Source organism: Ischnura elegans, chromosome 6 (assembly GCF_921293095.1).
Source record: "Ischnura elegans chromosome 6, ioIscEleg1.1, whole genome shotgun sequence".
Classification (NCBI taxonomy): Eukaryota; Metazoa; Arthropoda; class Insecta; order Odonata; family Coenagrionidae; genus Ischnura; species Ischnura elegans.
The window spans coordinates 63,033,164-63,053,285 of NC_060251.1; positions in this window are offsets into that span (position 1 = coordinate 63,033,164).

The window sequence follows — 20,122 nt, forward strand, 5'->3', positions numbered from 1 at the left end:
GTTTACTAAAACATTTCACGGGTTAAATGCTTAATATAATGGTCAGAATTATTAAAAAAAAATGATATTTAATGTTTTGAATGTTCACGAATTCAAGAAAGTCATGCTGTTCACAAGGTTAAAATTCTCATCTTTTGCATAAATAAACGGAAATCTAGCAGGGGAGAGATTTTTTTCCCTCTTCCCAGACATTTTGCTTTTTTTTAGCCGCCTTGTATTTTTTCCCAAAAAATCTTTAAATATCAAAAGGCTTATTTGACACAGTTAATGAGTTAAATGCCTAACATAATGGTAAGAATTATAAAGGGGATGTTTAATGTTTTAAGTGTTCACAAATTCACGAAAGTTTTCACTTATAAAGTTAAAATTATCATTTCCAGCATAAAATTAAATAGGGTAGAGATTTTTTTCTCCTCTCTCCAAACATTCCTTGTTTTTTTTACCGTTTCGTCTTTTTCGGCAAACATTCTCCCATGTTCTATAAGCTTTGTCAACTCACGGATTAAACACCCAACACAATGGTTAGTAATATAAAAAATATTTATGTTTAAAATGTGCATAAATTCACGTAAGTTGCGCATTTTACATGGTTAAAATTCTCATCTTCTACATAAATAAAAGGCAAGTTTGTAGAGGGAGAGATTTTCCTCCTCTCTCCAGACATATCGCATTTTTTAACCGCCTCGTATTTTTCGTAGAACATACTTGCATCACCTAAAAGGTTTGCTGGCACAATTCACGGTTTAAATGCCTAACATAGTGGTCAGAACTATAAAAAGGGATAATTAATGCATACAATTTTCACGAAAATCACGCTATTTACAAGGTAAAACTTATCTTCTGCATATATAAATGGTCATATCGTTGGTGAGGGATTTTTTTGTTCTTCACATATTTTACATTTATTTACCGCCTTGTACATAATGATCAAAAACATATATTAAAGGATATTAAATGTTTATTAAATAAATGATCACGTATTCACGAAAGTCGCAATGCTTACCGTGTAAAACTTCTCACCTTCTACAAAAATAAATGTCAAATTCATTGAGGAAGGTTTGTTTTCTTCTTCAGATATTTGACATTATTTACCGCCTTGTATTTCTCGAAGAACAATCTCGAACGCTCTAAATTGTTAGCTAAAACAAGGAGCAAATGCCTAAAATAATCTTATGGAATATTATAGAAGATACTTAACGTTTAAAATACTCGCGAATCCACGAGAGTCAGGCTGACTGCTGGTACAATTTTACATTAGCAAACGACTATTTCGCTGGGAAGGAATTTTAACCGGTCTTTTCAGACATGTTAGAATTTTTTAACCGCCTGGTGTGTTTCGGCAAATATTCTTGCACGATCTGAGCCTCTTTTTTGTGTGATTTCCGGGTTTAATGGCGCAAATAATGGTCCGAAAGATAAAAAGGGCTATTTTATGCTTTGAATGTTCACGAATGCGCTAGAGTTGGGCTCTCTAAGAGTCCCAGTTTCTCTTCTTCTACGTAAACAAACAGTCTTTTTGGTAAGGAAGGGGTTTTTTGTCAGAGCTGATGCATTCTTTTAGCCATCTGGTGTTTTTCGGAATTATCGCATAATCGGAAGCCATATGTACGCAATGCATATATGTACTAAATAACTAAAATAATGGTAGAATGAATATTTGGAATTTGCTCTTCTCTCAGTCCAACGTATAATGTCACCATTTCTCTTGATTTCGGAAGTTAACGACAAACTCTTCAAAACTAATATGCGGCGATTTCGAAGGTGATAATTTTTCCATTTCTCTCTCGACATTACACTTGCCATAGCCACCGTCTCCCATCGAATATTCTAGCACTACACAAAACCCTTGTTTACACTTATATTGCTCTAAAAAACTCTTTGGTAAGTAATTCATTTGAGGTACATTAAGTCTTCCACGCAAGTTAGAATTTTAGCATCATCGTTAAAAAAAATACTTTATATAATACAATAATTCATTTCACACTACGCTATTGGTTATTTAGTGTACGACCGCAGCAATTCAACACATTCAATCATAATAAGTACGGATCATATCATGATTGTGCGCGTAGATATTTGCAAATTCATTAATCATTTTTTAAAGTTAATCTCGGTTTTCACATCTTTTTATGCATTGCTGACTAAAAGTTCCGCTCCTATGAGTAGTGTCATCAAGATAACGCAAAATTCTTCAAGGACATTAAGACGGCAACTAACACAGTGGAATGAATCCCAAGAGCCCCTAAATTTATTAAGTATTGCGATACTCTCCAATGATTTAAAAAGAAATTAAAAAATGCTAAAAAATTTATTGGAAAGTGGTAAAAATTGAATGCACGTTAGATTAACGAACCATTACATCTAAATACAATTTATCAGCCATATATATGCCGTAGTATTATCCGAATTGATACACTGATAACGGCAGGCCAATTAATTGGGAATCAACGGATAAGCCATCATCTAATTAGTTCAAGTGCCTGTTATTGATGATTTGGGTCTAACAATAAGTGGTTGAGGTAAAGAGAGCCTAATGTAGTGGTGGTTAAATGAATTTCAGCCTTCATTATGAATTTAATAATTTGTCTTTCCACTCTATGCTGCAACTCCTGAGTGGATTCTAATCCTGCGTGATTGACGTACGCATCAAGTGGGATGCAAGGTACAGTTTTTACCTAAGGGTATTACTATCATTCTGTAAGTCCTCGTAGCATAAAAACGATGCATGCTAGGTTGGGTCCCACTCCATCCGCATATGCGAGGCTACATTCATTATTAATAAAATCTGTTATAGTTACAAACTTATTTTATTTGCCAATACTAGCTATCTGCATGCATTTCTTGGCATGTTAAGCATGAATCTCTGTTTAAATTGAAATGGAATATCATGGAACTCGTTCATGAATCACTAAATACGCTAACGTTTCGTTTTTCTATTATATACTGGTATTTTCATTAGAACTTGGTAGCATTTTCGTGTCCTTTTCAAATTCCTAGCATGAGGTTTGTCGTTGTCCTATGTGCTTGTCCTCTATCCAGGAAGCGACCGCTTTTCCGCAGGGATGCCAAGTGGCAATCTTTCGTTTCGACCTGGAGGGAAACGAAAATGCGAGAAAAGAGGAATAGTTTCCTTCTAGCACGAACTTAAAATCACCAAGAAGCTTAGTTTCGACCCGGGACGTAACTTTACTCTCGGGAACGAAACTAAATTAATCGAAACTCCGCTGCTCATAGTTAAGTTTCGATCCCAGAAGTGAGTGGAGGGGGGAGATGGAATAGTTTCGACCCATTACGTTTGACATAAGTGTGGAAAGGTTAAAATATCGAGCTTAAAAATAGAATGGCCAGTTTGCGTCCATCGTTCTCCTGTTTGTGAGAAAAATATGAGTGCCCCACGCACCTAATGGCGGTAGGCCGAACCTCTATTTCATTCAACCACACTTCGTACTCGTTTTGTGGGTCGAAACTAAACCTTTGGAAGGTGAAGCACGAGGTCCCTTCGGTGCGAAACATATTCTACGTTCCTTTTCGTCCCAGAGTTTTAGTTTAGTTTCGACCCGGAGTAGTTTTGACTCCGATTTCGTTTCGACCCGGGTTTAGCTTCCCGGGTTTAATTATTTTCCGTTTCGTTTATACATTTCGCTTCCGGGAACGAAACTGTTGAAATTTTACTGGTTTTGATTTTCATTTAGTTTCGGTTGCAATTTCTGCTTTTCTGATTAAGGCTAAGATGAGTGCTGTATGCCTGGTGTGGAATCACTTCGTGCTACACATCCTGCTAGTGACTTGCCCGGTACCTCATAGATTTAATTGTACCTCGGTGTGATGTTTTATTTTTTTAATAACGTCCTGAGCAATATGTACTCATTAAGAAAAATATTTAGGTTTCACCCCATCTAAAAACGCTCAACTATAAAATAAATCAACGACAACAACTCAATTATAAACATTGATGAATATCAACTAATAGATAGATAAGGTGTTTGCAGTGTAATGGAGATAACAAGGAATAATTTTTACACAGCGCATTTGTTCCATTTGTGTTTTTCTCAATCTACATCTACATATTACCCCGCAAGCCGCCTCAGTAGGCCAGTCAATGGGGAATTGATGGGTAAGGCGTCAGTTAATTAGTTCAAGTGCCTGTTATTAATGATTTTGAATTAATTGGTTGAGGTAAAGGGGTTTTAGAACACCAGCCGTTTACAAATATAAGGAATAGGCGCGTACGAACTTTCGAATAGCATTTATTCTATCCAAATAATACACTGCGATCCACCTCTACGATGCTTGGCAGGGGCTGATCAATCACCAGCATGCAGCATGCAAAATGATTCCCACATGTACAAGTTTTGCACACGCATATTTTGTGCATTCTAGCTTTATTGGCACAAAACCTTAGTGAGTAGTTGGCAAGGTCTGCCTTTGAATAAATGTGGTAGTATAAATAGATTGGAATGCGTGCGGTTTGCATGTGGGAAGCCTATTGCATGCTGCATGCTGGTGATTGATCACCCCCTGCCAAACATCCTAGAGGTGGCTCTCAGGGTATTATGCAGATGTAGATGAATAATAGCACCACACCCTTTGATAGAAAGAGTGCATATGGTCACTAAGTCACGGTCGCACAGTGCTTGACCCAATTATTTCTCCTCCACTCATAAACAAAAGCATTCGGTATCGATAGAAACCAGTTCTCACTCTTTCGCACGTAAGTACATCTCCACGTTCCAACGCGAAGATCACACTTATCTGAGCCTCTTGATACTCAAGGACAGATGTTTGAAAATTCCTCCTCCGTGCTTCGAATTGCGACGAGGGAATTAAAATTCCCGTACGGTGCCAAGGAATCGATATTTTCCAATGCATTTACGTCTGGTATTTGAGTTGGAGCCGAGAGAAAATTTACTACTCCCCTTAAATGGAATTTACCTGTGATAAACGACCTCAATGCTTTGATGAGTCACTTCCTATTAATATTTCCTACAGTGCTGATAGAACGATTCATTCGAATCACAGTACGTTCGCGGTTTAAAAGTGGATTAATTGCCTGCTCGAATATTTCTCAGGAGAAAGAGGAATACATTGCTGTTGAGTGCCAATAATGGCCAAAAAAGTTAGCAATAATTAAAAAAAGCGACGTAAATATAAAGGAGTGTTATGTCTCCTAAAGATATAAAAAGTGACGATAAAAAAGAATTGGGTTTGAATGCACTTGAATTTACCAACTATTTTTAGTGAAATGTTTACTATTATCCATTACTTTATAAAACAGAAAGCGATAACTAGTCGATTGCAATCAGATTCTCTGATTATGGTAACAGCTGTTTGCAGTACCAAATGGATTCAAATCCGATAGCAAACTTTTAGCGAAAAGTTTACCAGCATCAATTCTCTATATACCGGAAAGCGATAACTCGTCCATCGCAATCAGATTTTCTGTTTAGGGGAGCAGCTGGGTGCAGTACCATCCTTTTTGTATATTTACTTTCTAGGGAACTTAGTGTGTTCGTCTGGAAGTCAGCGCGGCTGCTTAAATTTCCAACAGGGCACTTTCCGATTGGGCAACAAAATTTTAGGTAGATAGTGAAAGTGATGATCGAGTATTAATACAAGGCATAGGTAACATGTCGTATTTGTCCTGGCATCTAAGATAAGCATTAACTCATGGCCATCAACAGTCAAAAATTCGGCGATTATTTTGACGTAGCTCTCCGCTCAATTCTCCAGTCATCCAATCTCAACAAATTTTAAAATGCTTTTGTTTTACACCTATCATCATCTACTATATACATATGTCTCATCTGAGGCAAAACTAGCTAGCAAAACAAAAGTAGCCGTTCTTCCCTTCGACTTGTCCTTCAACGATTGTTTTCATCAATCGATCTATGTAAGCTATCTATCTATCTATGTAAGCTCTAGCGCTAAACCAGGGGTTTAAAAATGAGAAGGTAAGCCCAATCATTCAAGCGAGTGCGGGTACACTTACCTTGCCTATAACTACTGTTGCTGTTCTCTATTTCTTTTTCCGTGAGCAAAAGAGAATTTAAATGTGACTGCCACCCTATTTACTTCCTTTTCCTCGTTTTGAAATACTATCCGCTGTACCACGATGGAGGCCATAAAATAAGATATCCTTCCCTCGTCAGTTTCAAAGTAAAAACATGTTCATTTTGTATTTTCCGTTGGAACAGGTTACGATGCCCTCTTCAGGAGCTGATGTAATAACTTTGCATTCGGAATGAATATTTGAAGAGCATCACAAATTAATATTCTTAACAACATATCCACCTTTTTCGAATGCGCAATCACACATGCTTACCTACTGCGGGTTGACAGCAACTCTCTCCGCTATCTCGAGCTGGACCCATTCGAAAGAGTAACATTTTAAAGCGAGATACAGGAATGCCTTTTACAGTTCTCGCAGCCGTAACTGTCTTAAACACTTTTGAAAGCATCAACTTTTTTTCCTGATTCGTATAGAGCCTGAACGCTGATTTTAAAGAGTGCGTGAAGAAGAGAAGAGGAAGAGACAAAAAAAATGAAGTAAATAAACGTCCACGCTTTATTGGTCCGTGTCGCCTCCATTCAGACGGATTCCAGAGATCCTTCTTTTTTTTGTGGGACGATCCACTTAATGCGACTTGAGCGGAGAGCTCTGGGAGCGATGTGTCCCGCAAGGATATGGCCCACGCCGCTTAAATTTATTCACGCCGCTGTCAACGTCGCCCGACGACCTGGAGGATTAAAAAAAAAGAAAAACGAGTGACCGGGGACGCACCGAGCGACCCGTGAGCCATTATCGTCACTCTCTTTTTTTTCCTTTCAAGACATGTGACGGTCGCCACCCGTCCGCGTCGGAAGGCGGGAATGAAAGGGCGACAAATGGATTTATAATGCGACAGCCTTATTTTTTTCACCTCTAATTGTGAGCGTTGATTTATTCACATTGCACTTATGAAAGTGCCCTCGGTCTGCAGGCCAAGAGTTTATTTTTTAAATCACTTTCGGCGACAGTCTCCTCCTAGCGAGTCAAAGTGTGTCCTTGTTCTTTCCCCACGGGCAGAACGGTAGGTAGTTTTTCTCATAAGTTAAATACTTTACATGTCAAGCATCCTACCTACCGCTCAAAATGAGCACAGCCCAAAGGTTGTACAACAGAAAACCAGGCCGATAAAAATAGATTTTTACCACTCATGGTAAAATTTTAAGTAATGACTAATATAGTGAAACTTCTTACGTACGAACGTTAGTGGGTATGGAAAATGTGTTCGTAAGTTGGAGGTGACAAAAAGATAAGCTCTTTTTTTGGGATTTATTTTCCATGCAAATGTTCCACTGTAGGGACTTACAAGCTGAAAGACATCCTTTTATTTCAGATATCACTTCTGAATAATTAAAAATAAATTATAAATAGTGAAATCATGTAACGCATCAACACACATATGCAATATATTTTAAGATTCTAGAAGAATATATGCATTTTTCTATGAATATAGAAAAAATAGCTCACTGAGGCGTAAATATAGCATTGGTTTTAGTTTGCTTTATTTATATTCATAGCTAATTATTTTTTAAATTTAATTACATCAACTGGCGTTTTGTTGCCTCTGCTGTTTCTAACAAACTGAAAACAACTTCTACACTAAAAGTTCTTGAAAGAAAATAAAGTCCCCAAGACCTTGGGATACTTATTTTCTTATAAATAAACGGCCATAGATCGTTCAATCACCTATACCAAAAATTCTTAGTTAAAGATAGGAGATATCGTTTGTATAGAGTTCACTTCCACGTGATGTGATCTTGAGGCAATAATAGTCAACAGAAAATCTGGAGCATACGCGAAAGCTGCATACTTCCTTTTATCCCTGGATAATAAATCATTAGAGTGCGTTGCCTGCGCTAACACAGCAATATACGCCAATTCAATATAAACTTGCAGAGAGGATTAGACTTTGCACTACTTTACGATCGGACGAGTAAAACGAAGAAGAAGAATGTTGAAAATGGTGTTAGAGGGTAGAATGTTAGGGAAACGAGGGAGGGGAAGGACAAGAATAGGATTTTTAGATGGATTGAAAGAGAGTAGGCCTTACAGTGAATTAAAGAAGGTAGTGCTGGAAGGAAATGGAGGCTCCCAGCTCACTTCTTGAATACTCCGTGAAAACCTACCTTAATCGGTAGAATACTAATAATAATAATAATTGTTTCGGGACGTCGCGTCTTATCACTTATCTCTGAACTTGGCCTTGATAACTAGGTTTTCGTCTCAAAAACCAAGCAACTTCTAACTCTAAACCGACCATAGGTCGGATCAAAATTATTATTTCAAACTAAAGGAACATATGTACTCTATAGTTGGATATAAATACAAACTAAGGATTGACCTGATTTATACATCTTAGGAAATATCCTTTTTTCTACAGCCCACGCTCTCGACCAGATGTATATGCTAAGAGTAATAGTTTTATACTTCCGTATCAGTTTTAAAATATCGATAAATCAGTAAAAAAGATGTAAATTTCAGAAACTCTGTTTATAACTCATTAACCATGTGATACATAAACAAAGGACATTTAAACGAACAGCAGTCGGCAAAATAAATATAAAAAACAGGGAAAACTACTGATTTAAATGCTGGTTCATCCACGAATCTACAAAGTTTGTACCATTATTTTACTAACTTAAAGTTAAGTACTCTACTTCAAAAAGCCATTTATTTTTATATACACATGGAAAAGAAGGCAGCAAGTGTTTTATTTGATTTCACCAGTCTCCCTGCATTTGACTCGGACAGTAACCTAATGGTAACCTAATGGTATCATTTCTCATCGATACTGAAGCGTAGTTAAAAGATAATAAAGTTCAGCCTCCCAATACGAGAATTGGTCACACGATTTTTAGTGCGCAATTTTCAAGGATGCATTGGCGAGATTCTCTGAATGAGGTCACGCACACAAGAAGTAGAAATTCCTCCGCGTTCTCAATCTACGCCGAACGAATGATTCGAAATACCTCAATCTATGAAGATTCCTGAATGGGTTGGTGACCACATTACAAAAAATACGATCTGGACGTGGCCCATTAATTTATATTCTCTTTGATCGGCTAACATGGCCACTTGAGATGGATTCGAAGGCCAACTTAGTAAACGGCAAGAATCGGCGTAATGCAATGATGAAGTTCCGTAAAATCGAGGAAAATAGGAAGATGAATAATAAAAAGTTAATGGCATCACTATCATATCCTGATTTTCAAAAAGAAGGTTATTTTTTTATGATTGTGAGATCAGAAGCACAATTATCAAAACATACGACTGCGAATAATAAGCTAATTTATTTTGAAAAATGTGATGCGCAATCATCTGGATTCTTCGCCCTTCATTCATGCTAAAAATAACGAGTATATAGGAAACCAGGAATTCTATAAATGTTTACTGTTTCATGGTTTGATAGCGAATACTCTCATTACTTCTTCATACTTTTAGAGGGAACACCACAAGCCATAATATTTAATTCCAAGTCTTTTATTATCATTGTTAATCTTTCACTGTATTGCATTTGGAACAGAAATATTGAAACGACAATTGGTTGGCAATAACACTTCTGAAAACGGAAATAAAATTGGCGAAACGCCAGCCAATTTCTTATTACGCCATATTTCGAGAGAAACAACACGGTAAATTTATGTGCGCTATTAAAAAAACAGAAATAAATTTGTTCATGTAAATCAGCAATAAGATACTTAAGTTATTAGTATCGATTTTGTTTCAGGAGATGTTAAGAGGAATTATTACTCCCGTTCGATCGTCCCGATTTCCATAAGTACAACTAGTCTCGAACTAACGCCGCGCTTCACCTTGTAATTTTTTGAATAAGCACACTGTATGAAGTGAACGTCTGTCAGTAAATACATGTATGGCGTCCTAATTCATTAAAGTATGGTTTAGTTTTTATTTTTTGAATTTATTATTTTACAGTTTTATCGTGTATTGACTATCCTCGGGATTCCGCGCGGGTAAGATTTTGTAAGAGCGCCGACGTTTCGTGTACCGACTCGTTACCCATTACCCATTCTCACGGCAATGAATGAATATTTGAAGTGACCGTTGAAGCTCAGCATTAGGACGAGCGGGATTGGTCAAGTCCAGATTGTTGTCGCGGAGGACCGTGGACCAGCGTAGACTTAGCTATGGCAATCATAATTCTTTTAAGAGTTCTATTCCAAGAGCTGCTGATCGAATATCCGCTGTCTCTGTTGACATTTTTATTTTTCAGTCCTATTTCTATAGCCTCTTTAGTTAAACGATCCTTAAATTGATTTGATCGCCATAAAACTCTGGTTCCATCCTACCTCATGTTATGGTCCTCATCCAGGCTATGCTCGACTATGGCTGATTTTTCCGGTTGACCAAGTCGGAAATGCCTTTGGTGCTCTTTGAGATGAGTAGATATTGTTGCTATGAGTTATTATGTTTAAAAATAAATAAAAATTTATTCGGGATGGAACTACAATAGAGTGAACATTGCATTGAATTCGTTGTGTTATTAAACTCTTTTTATTTTAATTAAGCTATTAGAATAAAAATCACACTTTCATTCAACGCCCACTTTTTTCCGACTCCCCGCACTTCTTCCGAATATTGATCCCTTTTCCCTATCCCCGAACGTCTTTGATATAATTTGGTTCTATCTTACCTCTCTAAATATCAATAGCAACACTTCACATTTCTTACCACTGCTCCGATTCCCTTCAGTTTGATGTACTTGTATTCTTTAATTTCAAGGATTTGATTCTCGTTGTATTTTACGTATTTGATTCTCGGCACATTTTATGTATCTGATTCCCGTTACATTTCATGTATTTTGTTTCTTGTGACATATTATATATTTTCTTGTTATTGGGCCACTATAAATTAGCAAAATTGCTGTATGTGTGCTTTTGAAATACCTAGATAAATAAATAGGAACCCGTAAGAGCCCTTATATTTTGTGACCCCGACGTGATAATTCGTCAAAAGCGGGAAGGAAGGCAGGTTACGACCAGGCTAACGCGTCCTTCTAGACCGTTGATGAAGATGGTGATGTTATTGTCGTCTCTCCTGAACACTGGATGTGGACCGGACATGTGTCATTAATGTAACAATTTTACTTCAGTATTTTATCAGACACTTTTCATATTTTCGATAGAGGTATAGGTATCTACTTTACATGTCTTGAAACTTTAAAGAGAAGAGTGTCGCATTTGTGCTGTCGACATGGCAGTCATAGCTGCGACAGAGAGTGATTTGAGGAAAACTGAGAAATGTGGAAAGGACAACGGACAGATACCAGCTAAAAATCAACAAAAAAAGACTAAAATAATAGCATGCAGCAAAATAGAGAGCCAGGTCAAAATAGACGTTGACCCTAGCATAAATTCCCAACGAGATGAAAACTTGCATGAACATCAAGGATACCACATTAATGAAATCCTGGAAAGTCCCCATCGATCCCGTGCGTGCAAAAAATTTTATTCAAGTTCAAAGGTCAAAAAAATGATTTTTTTTTAAATTTCTTGGCCGAACGGTTAGTCTCAAGGAAAAAATTTCTCAAACCGAAATTGTAGATCAGGATATTATTATCAGGACGTTTTTAAATAAATGGTAAATCTTAGAGAAAAACGGTAGTGACAATTTTGTAGATAATTTCCTGATCTGCAATTTCGGTCTAAGCAATTTTTACCGTGAAACTAATCATTCGACCAAAAAATGCACCAAAAAAACATTTTTGTGACCTTTGATCTTGAATAAAAATTTTTGCACACATGGGGACTTTTCAGCATTTCATTAGAGTGGTATCCTTAACATCCATGCAAAATTTCAGCTTATTGGGCATTTATGCAAGGGCACCCCTATGTTTTGGACTAATTTGACCGGGCCTAGAGGAGGTAAGGGCAAACAATAAACTAGAAAAACAAAATCTTGAAGAGGTGAAAGAATTTCGTTACCTAGGAAGCAGAATAATAAACGTAGAACGAAGCAAGAGAGAAAGAGTCAGTGAAATAGCGCAGGCGAAGAGGGCTTTCTACAAAAAGAAGAACCTTCTTGCAACTGAGAATACAAGCGTATAAGTAAGGAAACAATTCATCAGAGCCTTCATATGTAGTATGCTTCCTATGGAAGCGAGGCTTGGGCATTCACAGCAGCAGAAAAGTCATGAGTGGAAGCATCCTAAGTGTGGTGCTACCGAATAATGATGAAGATAAAATTGATCGACCAAGTAAGTAATGAGGAAATGCTAAGAAAAGTGAGAGAAAAGAGAAGCCTTCCATAAACCGTAATGAGAAGACGGTTCAACTTAGTTGGCCACATTATGAGGCATGATGACCTGATGAAGACAATCGTAGAAGGATACGTAGAAGGGAAGAGGCGCCCCGAATGAGTTACGTAGGACCGGTCGTGAAGGATATAACAAAGAGGAAATACATCGCTATGAAAAGGCTAGCGGATAGGAGAGAGAAATAGAGAGCTGCGTCAAACCAATCTTAGGATTGTTTGACGCAGCTCTATGATGATGAGAGTCACATTTAATCAAGACATACGTAATGAAGTAATGACAAAATAAATTGGTTGGGAAGGAGTGAAGTGCCCCCTAAACATCCCAAACCCATCCCGAAGTTTCGATTGCACATTCCTCTTCTATATTCCTTCACCCACTATATGTACCATTACGACCGTTTTCCTCCAATAAGGTTGTAGCGCAAAAAAAAGGTAGCATTGATTTTAAAAAAAGAAAGTAATACGAATTACAGCTAACTCTTGCCGACTCAGTGGCGGCGGAGTGCAATCAATGCCTGACAAACCTATGGTCGCGGGTTCGATTACCGCCTGCATAGGTTGCCCTTATCCGGGGCTTGGATGTTTGTCGTCATGCTATCGTTTTCAATAATATGTAGACAAACTCAAGTGCCATTTTACTGAAGGGGCTGGGTCGGAAAAAACTTGGAAGGTTGGCACGTGAGGTAAGCTTCATCCTTTGCTCCTTTGCTTTTACGCCAATGAGGACGAACCCGGATGCGACTGGGCTCTTTAGTGAAATATGAGTCAAACTCCAGGGGCGAAAGCCCTATCGGAATTAAGATTAGCGCTTGGAATGCACTGAGGAAGCTCACGTCCACGCTCACGTTAAGCCATTGGAGTGTTTTCTTTCGGGCTCCGTGGTAAGGTTTTACCCACTCTTTATATGCATATTTGGACTCACTGTTCATATGCTATTTATTGTAACCCCCTCTATGTAAAAGCCTGATTGTGCAGTTTTGGAGTAATGCAGATAAATCAATTTTTAGAAAAATCGTGAACTTCACTGTCTAATACTATCCGATAATTATTAATTAGGAAAAGCGTGACTATAGCTTACATACTTCATTGTGGATTGTGTCTAAAAGTGCAGCGCAATAAAAATTCTCGGAAACCATGAAGGCTACTCGATAAGTTAGTGGACTAAACAGCAAGGATAATTTCGATATAATTGGGATGGGTGACCATCTAATACCTGCGGGCGACCCTCAATGAATGTTTAAATAGGCATGAAAACGTAGAATGCAGATATGCATGAGCACTTGAATTTTTAGCGTGCATTGAGAGTAGGAGACAGTGGAAACTAATAAAGAGGTACGCGAGGAAGGTAGAAAAAATTAATTACTAGATAAAGAGTTAAACGTTTCATGCGGACCTTAAGAAAGAAATTGAAAGTGAAAAGAGGCGCACAGGCCGACATGATTAACAAAATGCATCCCACCCTAAAAAAATTTATTACCTACATATATCATAAATTTCTATGGACATATTTTTCAAAAATAAATTAAGCTTCATAGAATTCAACATATAATCACTCCTAAGGAGTACCTTTATCTAATAAAAATTAAATGACTGTCTCTTTCGAAAACCTTAAGGTTAGAACCTCTAGGCTCGTTATGACCTTGTTCGATATCATCCCATTTCACCTAAAATTCAATTATTTTATTATCCATTTCTCTCATTTTACCTCTGTCATTTGTCTCCCTGTCGAGAATATTCCTTGTTTCTATTAACTATCATCACTGCGAATCTTATGCCAACCTTATTTTTCCGGTTTGGAGTCTGATAGTTTAGGAAACTGAGGGGTTTTCGGAAACCATGATGAATACCTTTGGATGCTGTTTCAATGAAAGCGATTTCCATATAAGCAACGAAACTTCGTGCCCTCAAAAAACCAGCAGTGGCACAATATTCGAATTGTGCGTTACATACAATTACTTTCATGCTATCATACCGAATAAAATACTCTCCATGGTGTATAATAGGATTATCGAATGAAAACACGATTCCTAAGACGTCAATTCAAGCATTATCATTTCCCTCTGCCGCCTAGTAATTCGATGATTTGACCTAAGGCCACGGCAATGTTGGGCCATGACTAACGTAGGCTAGGTGACCATATATATCTTAACCTATGCAGGTGCTCTTATCTGTTGTCTGCAAGTGGTAGGGTAAACATGGAGTTAGCATAATGGACAAAGAAAAGTCTACTTGCCACGGCTTCTAACAAAGGCCCTCTCCCTAACTATGCAATTAATAAATTGGGCGTCATCAATAATTTTTTAGCTGGAAATCATTTAATGATTCTCCTCCATTCAATATTCTCCAAATTACGTCGTCTATCGGCTTTTTTGACGTCACCTAACGGCAATGGGATGAACCTTCATCAAGTAAGGCTACCTGGCACGCTTTACATATAAAAGCATCGTATTTTTAGCGCGATTTAAAATTTCATTTTTGAATTAGTTGATAAAATTACAGTGTTAGAGGGCAGAATGCTGGGTAAACGAGGGTGAGGAAGGAATAAAATAGGAATATTAGATAGAATGAAAAAGAGTAGGCCTTGTAGTGAATTGAAGAGGGAAGTACATGAAGGAAGGGGAGGCTTCTAGAATGCTCCTTTAGAACACCATGGAAAGCTACCTCAATCGATAGAATACTTTAAGATTAATTATAATAAAATTACCAAATTACCAGCAGTTAACTTAAATCGAACTGCATACACTCTCCTAGTACTTAAAATTCCTATAGAGACAATAAAAGAAGTTGAAAAAAACCCATCATCCACGTGGCTGTTACGAAAAAACAGTGGCGAACGAAGCGGTAACAAGTTCACGCATCGTAAAGACAAAAACGGAAATGCACCGCGAGAAGCACGCTTTGTCACTCTCTGCCACACACCCTTGAGGTGTTGGCCTTGCAGTACCCTGAGGGTGTGGATGAACCTGGTGCTCACCGTCACGGAACAAGACCCACACACTCCTCGCGTTCAATCTGAGTGCCGAAGACGTGCAGTAATCCACAATGTACGCATCCAAAGAAAAAAAATTATAACTGTTCTATCTTTTGCGGCAGTTATCATGCCATTATGATTTACATCATAGCATAAAGACTTTAATAAAGTCCCTTTTTTAGTCATCACTGGTCAACAATCCTAAAGCCTGAATCACACGATCATTTTTTTTCGTCGCGAAAGTAATCACTATCGCGATCACTTTTCCCGACGCGAAAAGCGATCGCCATAGTGATCATTTTTCTGAATCACCCGGTCACTCCCGCCGTCGCTTTTCGCATAATTTCCGATATCACAGCACGTTGTCATAGGACCCGCATAACGAAAATATACAGCGTGTTTGTTTATCTATGTCGTTCCCACGATTGTCAAACGTTGCGCCGCAATCGCTCCATGAGGGCATGCGTTCCGATTGGCTGATATGGGGTTTTAGTGACGGTTTTAGCGACGGAAAAAGCGACCGGACTAGTGATGAAAAATAGCGATGGGAATCCTCATTGCGATCGCGAACGCGAAAAGCAATTGCCTAGTGATGCAATTGATGGACGATCATTTCGCCTAGTGATCGCGATAGTGATCTTTTCGCGACGAAAAAAAATGATCGTGTGATTCAGGCTTAAGATTGGTTTGACGCAGCTCTACCCTCAATTATTCTATCAGCTAATCTTTTCACACCTACGTATTTCTTCTCTTTCACATCCTTCCGTACATGATCCATATATTTTGTTCGAGGCCTTCCTTGTCCGTTCTTGCAATCCAATTATCCCTCAACAATTGTCTTCGTCAGACCATTATGTCTCAAGATATGAACTATAAGGTTGTTCCGTATTCTTGTTAAGGTTTTCGTGAGGTTTCTTGTCTCTCCTACTTTTATTAGGACTTCGTCATTAATTACTCGATCGATCCATTTGATCCTCATCATTCTTCAGTAGCACCACATTTTGAAGGCCTCTTTCCTTGATTTCTCTGCGGCTGTTATTTCCCTTGCCTCAATTCCGTAGAGAAGCATACTCCAAATTAAAGGTTTGATAAACTGTTTACCTATCCTTTTTTATGGACGGGAATTCGGACGGAAGTAAGGAATTTGCAAAACCTTCGAACGCTACCGATCAAATCTACGAGCTATCAGGGAAATGATTTGGCCGCCCAACCCTGAATGATTATCACACGCCTAAAGCTAACTCGGGTGAGCCCTACCTTCACCTATCCAAACCAACTTTCTGGTTTAATCACTGACTGACAAGAGGGCCTGAACGCATAATTTTGAGCTGGGTTAATCCGCCAGACAAAAATGTAAAACATGACATTTACATTCATCACGCTCAAAACATGCATTTGTCATAGCAATTATATGGGCGGAAAAATATTTTTGATCGATCTGCCCTTCTAATTTTTCTTTGAGAAAGGTTATAACTTGTGCTCGAAAATAATGGCTTGGATTTGATCTTAAGTTCCCTCCATAAAAATCGTGTTGATTAGTTAAATGAATATAAGTAAAATGCCTAAGTAAGAACTATTAAATCAGTCAAGGCCGTAGCCTGATAAAAATTTCGGGGGGTTTACGAGGAGGGGGAGAAAGGGAATATTTCGGGGAGAGTTATTCTGGAGGGCAAACATTGACGACGGTATCGACGGAACAATTCTGGGGGCTATAAATGATAATTTCATAATTTACCATTTGAAACTTTTCCACTATGGAAAATAAAAGGATAAAAATGCATTAGGTTGAATTTTATTCAAGTGTAAGCAATAAATAGTTATGCTACTTTTTCACACGATTTATTCAAGACTAAATAACTATTTTTAGTCTTGAATAAATCTTGTGAAAAAGTACCATAACTATTTATTGTTTACGATGGATTTTCACAAAGTGAAGTCTGAAACAATCGAGTTTATTCAAGTGGACCGAAAAAAATTTTTTTTTTAATATACTGTAACGCTTAACATTTATATACTAATTTGAGGGGAGACCCAAAAATCACAGGACAGAAATCACTGCGCGCGTCGCGACGGTCTTATATTTTGTGCTTCTCCCACTACATGGGTGTTATTTCATAATTTCTGAGTCAGTATGCGAAACGGCGTGAATACAGATGGTTGAAGCGAGCCACGGTGGCAGTTTACATTAGAAGATTTTTTTGACCTCTTCGATTCTTGAAATGGCTGATATTCGAGAACACCGTGCAGCGTTAAAAGCTTGCTCTCTGCTCGGTAAAATTGAGTCGGACACGGTTATTATGTTGTCTACAGTTTGTAAAGAATACGCTTTAAAAATGACTCAAGTGCACGAGTGGTATTCGCAATTCAAACGTGGCATTATGTCGATCGAAGACATTCAACGCCTGGACCGGCATTCCAGGTTTAGAACTGATGAAAATGCGGAAAAAAAACTCTTACCCTTGTGTACGAGGATATGAGGCGTACTATTGACGGACTCGCTGAGCAATCTGGTCATTCGTGGAGTTCATTACCGCGAATTTTAGCTGAAGATTACCAATTAAGACGAATCGCGGTGAAATTCATACCCCGCTTGTTGCCTCCTGATCAAAAGCGGCACGTGTTGCTGATTGCCGCAACTTGAGTTGCTGATTAAAAAAATCGCATGATGCTGCTTGTTCACCCACCCTACTCACCAAACATCGCACCTTTTGAGTTCCTTTTGTTCAACTAGATGAAAATGGTGATGAAAGGGAAATATTTTGGCCACATTACGGAGGTGAAAAGTAAATCGAAGGTGGCGCTGCCAGGCATCGTAAACGACGAACACCAAAGGTGTTTCGTGCAATGGAAAAAAACCTTTTAACCAATGTATGAGAGTGCATTGAAGGTGATTCACGTTTGTAAGACAAAAAATATTTTTTTTTAATTGGGTCCGGTATTTTTGGGTCCCCCCTCGTATTTACTGTTGTCAGGAGTTGTTGATGAAAAAGGATAGTGAGATTGTTAACATGATCAGCAAGAGAGAAAGTTGCTTGAAGGAGTGAGACAGTAAAAAAAGATGTAATTTGAAGAAAACAAAGAGGTATATTTGGAAAATAAACAATCGCGTGACGTTACAATATAAATTAAAATAACAAACTAATTCTTTTATTTTCCAATTCTGGGAGGTGTGAACCCCATGACAACCCAATATCGCGCGCTCGCTACGGCATTAGTTTTTTTTTGCTTCGGCATATAGTTACACAATCATAGAGTCCTTTCCCGACCAATGTGTAACGTGCGACAGTTAAGATTTAACAACATTCAGGAGAATTTCGTTCTTGCCAGCCAGGAATTTAGTTCTTGGGGAGGGGGTCCAAAACACCAGGGGAAATTTTTTTGAAAAACTGGGTTCTTAGAATTTTATTTTAAACTAATTTCAACAATTTTCGCAATAAAAAACTTTGTTTTTCAAAGAAATCTTCAGTAAATTCATGATGCTTCAATATTTCGTTTTATTTCATGCTGAAGCAAGGTCATTGTGCTTTTAGAGAACATTCATTAATTAGGTGGGGCGTATAGGGGAAGGAGGTGTCGAGCCGATTCTCACCCATTCTCACGTGGGGGAGAGGAAGGGTGCTGGCAAGTATCATGTAATTATTTTTCCGCAATAAACAGTGTAAAATTGCGAGAAAACTGGGTTGAATTGGCTAATCTTTAATAAAAATAATCATAAAAATAGTGTTTTAATAAATCCAACGCAATGAGGCATAGATAAGCGTAGTTAGACTGAAAACACGCATTTTGAACAATATCACGCGATATTAGAGGGAGGGGGTCGAGCCAAATCTCACGATATCTCACTAAGGGGGAAGAGAGGAGGTCCAAAAATCGCCAGAATCACCTCTCGTAATTAATGGGCGCACCCTTATATTTCGGAGGGATCCGTACCCCCTCCCCGCCCCCTCGCTTGGCCACTATCAGGATACAAAGCGGGTTATCAGCATTTTTTCCCCCTACCTGTGGGTTGAGGAACCGACCTTCGACGGCCCGCAGTCCGCCCACCTCCAAGGCAGCAGCCGGCCTCTCTCTCTATAGAGGGGAGAAGGAAGCCAAGAGACGGAGCAAGCAGCTTGCCCCACCTCAACGCGCGTCACTCCTCTGGGAGGCTGAGACGAAGATACTCCACTGCGAAGGAGGCTCTCAAAGCCGGTGCCACCGCCACTACTTCGCCGGCCAGAGTCGAGCGGAGCGCCCGGCGGAATAAACCCAACGTCGGCACTGACGAATCAAAAGTTGTTGGGAGATAATCTTCTTTGCTGCGAGTGTTGCTCCTTGGGGTAGGGCAACAAAAGCTTTGTCCTTCTCGCCCCCCGACAGCGCTGGGGGCAAGACTGCGTGACACAATAGTCGGCACAACCCTACTATACGCCCCACTACTTAGCGTCCGAGAATCGTCCAGTGGAGCATTGAACCGGCTCGGCGAATAGAAAACAGCATGGATTTTTAGAACGCACTTTATGTACCACAGGTGGACCTATACTCGGCGTAGCAGCGAAGCGGAAAACGCGTAAGATTATGGAAAAGGAGATAAAAAATGACAAACGCGGGTCGTCATACGAGGCGGCGAACACGCTGTCCAACAGCCGACACTACTCGACTGATGATTGTTGTGGTGGTGACGGCGTAGGGGGATGGGGGTTGAAAAGAGGGTGGGTGGGGGGTTGACGGTCGCGCTCGTAGACGGGAGGCGGGCGAACTGTGAGATGCAGCGCGCGGCGCGATCCACAGACGCGGGGACGGCGAGATGAGAAGGCAGCGGTTCCAAGAACCCCCGGGCGAGGCGCTAACAA